The sequence below is a fragment of the Euprymna scolopes genome, chromosome 15, assembly GCF_053919585.1.
Source record: "Euprymna scolopes isolate OS-2025 chromosome 15, ASM5391958v1, whole genome shotgun sequence".
Taxonomy (NCBI): domain Eukaryota; kingdom Metazoa; phylum Mollusca; class Cephalopoda; order Sepiida; family Sepiolidae; genus Euprymna; species Euprymna scolopes.
The window spans coordinates 32,304,710-32,310,374 of NC_136496.1; the positions used below are offsets into that span (position 1 = coordinate 32,304,710).

The 5,665-nt window shown below is 30.2% G+C and overlaps 1 pseudogene; it reads left to right on the forward strand.

Annotated features, from left to right (window-relative positions):
* Positions 1-494: 494 nt before the first annotated feature.
* Positions 495-621, forward strand: LOC145294319 (U2 spliceosomal RNA; annotated as a pseudogene).
* Positions 622-5,665: the final 5,044 nt, after the last annotated feature.

Consider the following 5,665-nt stretch of genomic DNA (forward strand, 5'->3'; position numbering starts at 1 on the left):
ACATTAAAAATCGGCCTTGTGCCTTATTTGCTCAGTGGGGGAGCAAATAAATACCTTTTGGCCATGATCAAAGAGTAGTATCTGCCGGAACAGATACTGCAAGCAAAGACCATATGTGGGGAAAATTTAGGGGCAACCCTTCATACCAATTGTCACTATCCAGCTCCCCTACTCCCCGGGGAGTTGGCCCCTATTTCCCGTTCACTCCTCACATTAAAAATCGGCGTTGTGCCTAATTTGCTCGGTGGCAGAGCAAATAAATACCCTTTTCTTGGCGTTTTGGCCAAGATCAAAGTGTAGTATCTGTTTCAGCAGATAGTGCAAGCAAAGACCAAATGTGGTGGCAACCCCACATATAAGACCAGGGCAACCCTTCATACCAATTGTCACTATCCAGCTCCCCTACTCCCCAGGGAGTTGGTTCCCATTTCCCCTTCTCTCCTCATTAAAAATCGGTCTTGTGCCTAATTTGTTCGGTGGGGGAGCAAATAAATACCCTTTTCTTGGCCTTTTGGCCAAGATCAAAGTGTAGTATCTGTTCTTACTACATGCTGTATTTATTGTGATATAAAGTGGGGGATCACTTTGCTGTATTAATATAATGTATAATGATCACCCATTTTACAACCATTCAGTCTCAAAGCCATTCTAGTCATTCTCCAGACTATTCAAGTTGTTTTTGAAGGATTCCAGTTATTTTTTAAGCATTCAAGTCATTCTTAAGGTCATTCAATTCATCTTTAAGTTCATTAAAGTCATTCTAAGTAATTTACTTTTTATTTATTTAAGTCATTTCAGCTTATTTTTCCGTCATTTTAGTTTATCTTTAAGAATTTCATGTCAATCCTACATTCACGCATTCATTAATTACAGAAGAGCACGCGACTAATGGCTGTCGGCCTTGTTTTACCACAACCGATAAAAGACTATTACAAAACCAGTGATACGATACGTAATAAAATTTATTTTTTATATTAGACTCAGTAATATTATACATGATCATCTTCCTAAACGAAAATATAGACTAAATTATTAAAGCTTATATCAACACATAAATATTAAAATTAAAAATCGACATTTTCTATATATATATATATATATATATATATATATATATATATATATATATATATATATATATTATTTTTAAAATGTAAAATTACATTTTACAAATAATATAAATAATATATATACCACTCCCCATGTGGGGGTACCAAATTGGTTAAAGGGAAAATTATTCCCAGCTCGCATTTAGCTAAAAATGCTCTTTCGTAATTAATTGAATTCATTCAAAAAATATCGCTAAAACCAATACAAACAACATTTATATATATATATATATATATATATATATATATATATATATATATATATATATATAGGGGAACAGCGGACCTATATATATATATATATATATATATATATATATATATATATATATATATATATATATATATATAGGTCCGCTGTTCCCCTATTTAACTGACAGGGATAGATTTAATAACAAAAAGGCAGATAAAATATATTCAAGTCATTTACTGCTTTCATATATTTAAATATTTAATCCTGTTAACTATTTTTTATGTTTTTTCATATGTAGTGACGGCAAAGTCTATACAGGCCTTATCATATATTCTCCGATTTTATGCAAAGTCACATGAAAACAAAACAAACGCACCCACAAACTAAATACAATGAATACATATTTGAATACATAAAAGCTTGGCGCATCAAAACTTTTTACAAATATGACTACAATACTATACGAAAAAAGTTAATACGCAGTGAAAGAAACCAACCAGACCAAACAATATGAATAAATATTTCAAGATATAAATATCTGGAAACATAAAAACACTAAAACGACAACATTTGGCATTAAATAACCTGAAAAGGGTTTTAATATTGTAAAACGAAACAACGAAATCAGCAGTAATCGCACGTTTGGTTAAAGCAACATTTGCTCTCCAACTCCTGTTCTCAGGTTTAGTGTTTATCGTTGGAATGAGTACGCTTCTGAACCGTAGGGATAGTATTAGTAGGTGAGCAACTCATGTTAGCAGAAAAGCAGCATCTCTAGCCGTTTGTCCAGAGAAGTATTCGGTCTCTTCCTGAGAAGTTGGAGGTTCCGTAGGATTTAAGGAGCTTGTAGTTGATTATTTGGGGATTAATATAGAAGAATATGTCGCGATCCCTGTCAAGTAATGTTGTGTAGCGTTGGGTTATATATATATATATATATATATATATATATATATATATATATACTTAATTTACTCACATAAAATTAATATACGAAAGTATAGATTTATGTGTAAACTTTAAGTATTTACTTCAAAAGTGCTCAATACGTAGGTAGAGCTAGTTAGTAAGTTATAAAATGTATATGGCGATTAAGCTTAATCGCCATATACATTTTATAGCTTTATATATTCATATATATATATATATATATATATACTAGACCACCCGTAACCCGTTGGGTCAGTACGTTATATTAGCTATGGAATTCATGTATGAGCGTGACACTTGTGGCATAAAGAAAATAGTTTTTTTTTTTACATAACAGAAGCATTTCTATGAAAGTATATTAAAATGAAAAAAGAATATAGATAGATTTCTATGAGTCGTTCTGTTTATTATAATTGTTATTTTTTTTTAAATTACAGTCACTGAATTATAAGTGGTTGGTCATACTTATGCACTGAACAGGTATCATAATCCTTATTATAGTTAAATTCAAATTTTGATATATCATCTTTTAAATGAAATTGTTAGTTGAAAGTACAGAATAATAAAAAAAACACTCTCCACATGTTAATAATGGCTTTTTAAATAGAAAATGAAAATAAAATGTAACTTTTTTCATTTAATTTAAGCAAACATTCAGTACCAATTGTGTAAAGGAAAACACTATTTAATGTAATAGAAATGTGTGCATTTACCGATTCAGCTTTCCGTTTGGAAATGTAAGCAGACGACTTTAAAAAACATGGGAAGAAGAAAAAGAAATATTTTTGTAATAACGCCCTCTAGTAAAAAGGTCTGCATTAGTTAAGGGGGATAACTCTATCCAGTTTTACATCGGTTACCTTTTTCTCTCTCTCACACATACACGTAACTATTTCTCGCGTACGTAACGAAAACAGAAGGAGTAGGAGTGTTGAAATCTATGAGAGTGAAAGTGAGAGGTGTTTTCTTTGAAACTGCGACAGACTTCACGAAGTTGAATGTTTTTAGCCGTTAAAAAAAAAAAAAAAACTACGGTTGATTTTATAAAATTATTTATTTATAATGACATGAATTAAAGATTTCTCGCGTACGTAACGAAAACAGAGGGAGTAGGAGTGTTGAAAAAAAACAAAAAACTATTTGATCAAATTAAATGAAATTGTTTGTATTAAAAGCGATATAAAAATTCCGGAATTGGAATAACGGATTGAAGACGTTGCTATTTACGCATGCGCAACCGGATGTTGAAAACCGGAAATCTGATTGCAAACATACAAGACCCATAGACTTTTAGTATTATATAGATATATATATATATATATATATATATATATATATATATATATATATATATATATATGTATATATAAGCGAGATAAGTCACAGATTAAAGGTCAAGTGAAATATCCTTTTATTAGATATAACATTGAGGTAATACTTTCAGGGTTATCCTAGCCAAAAAGGTTAAGCTCAATATTTAAAAATAGAGCAATATATAAGTTTAGTGGTTAAAGTTAAATTCTGAAAATCAAAATATAAACGCATATATTCGAGTTAAGAATTTATTCTTTGATACAAGGAATATATAGAGGGGAGTTATGTTAATTTCCTTAATCCATGGATTTTCAATACTGGAACATATCATCAGAGGAAATGAAATTCGGTTAGCAAAATGTTCAGCTATGAATAAACACGTTTTTTTTTTCTTTGCAGCACATATATTGAAAATGTTCTTTGTTGTGGTGAATAATAGTTATAGGAAAAGGAATTTCATACAACCTGGGCAGTCCATTATCGGAAAGAGCTCAATATTTTCCGAGGTATTATTTTCAGGTCGGAGGAATAGTGGTATATATATATATATATATATATATATATATATATATATATATATATATATATATATATGTGTGTGTGTGTGTGTGTATTGTGTGTTTATATTTATAGTAAAAAACATTACAACTTGTATTTTTGTCGTGGAATTGCATTCATCTTCAAAAGATTTAGCTAATTTGCATATTCTTTTAAACGTTCATTTTAATTAATTTCCTTTTAGTTTTTTTCGGCGTTATTATTGGATGATCATCTTTAGTTAACTAATAAGTGTAATTATATTAATGCAGATATTTTACATGATTTATACTTGCGTAATATTTGCGTCAAAAGGTTAAAGTAAACACAAATCTCTTTCTTCATATATTTATGTATGCGTATATACATTTGCTTAAATAAGTTTGTGTACCAAACTCCTCTGCCACTTTTGGTCTACAAACATGAAAATTAATATATAGGGTATTCAAACCAATGCGAAACTTTATATTTGGGTTTAAGCCCGGGAAAATCTGTACAAAAGTGTACAATAAAGAAAACGCTGACATTTTCCAGGTGAAGGTTGAACGCATGCATTACGAATATGCATGCGTAACGTAATAGTATTGGTTCATGTTTGAACTTTTAGCCTTGTGACAAACATGTCTTTATAATTCAGGCATTATTGTCAAAGAAAAAAAGTAAATCATAAGCTAAACGTTTTGGTTTTGATTTTCAGTGGTAGTGCACGAGTCATTTAAAAAAAATACTTATTATTATGTATCGTATACATAATCAAACTTATTTATATATTATATAATAATAAATATGAAATCTGCATTAATCAAAATATCATATTTAAGCGTATTTTACGACCGGGCAATGCCTGCTTTATATATATATATATATATATATATATATATATATATATGTGTGTGTGTGTGTGTGTGTGTTTGTGTGGGGGGTGTTTCTTGGATAAATATATATATATACATATATATACCCGTTTGTATTTCGTACTTGTCTCAATCGTCTAGTGACGTATATCAAAGTTAATTGTCTATACAGTGTGTAGAAATATTCATTGTATATAAAATGTTCGTTGTGTGTGAAATGATCATGGGTATACGGTCGCTTCTTCACAAATACACATATTTAATAAACGTTACACACAAAGTTTTACTGACAGCTTTTTCTTGCAATCAAACGATAACATCATGCCTACTTGTCGCAGACAAATAGAATCACATAGCCTCTTATACAGAAAACGCCTAAGAGAATGCCATAGTAACGATTAATATTTTACATGGGTTGTATTCGTCTTATGTATTCCTTTGTCGTAGTTTGGCACGCTGAGTCTCTTTCCACATGTTTAATAACTACGCTTGCAATAGAAGTCTGCACATTTGTTCGCGCTAATTTGATCTGTGTTAACTAAATATTATGCAACGGAAGCAGACCAAATCATGTGATGTTCCCATATGCTTAAACCTCGTGTACTCAATTTAATACTAAACATTCCAAACTGTTAATATCCGTTTTCCAAAATCTAATTGTTTTATTTTTCTAATGATAATCAAGCAGGCTACCCGGCGTTGTCCGGTTAATATCTAATACTTACTAT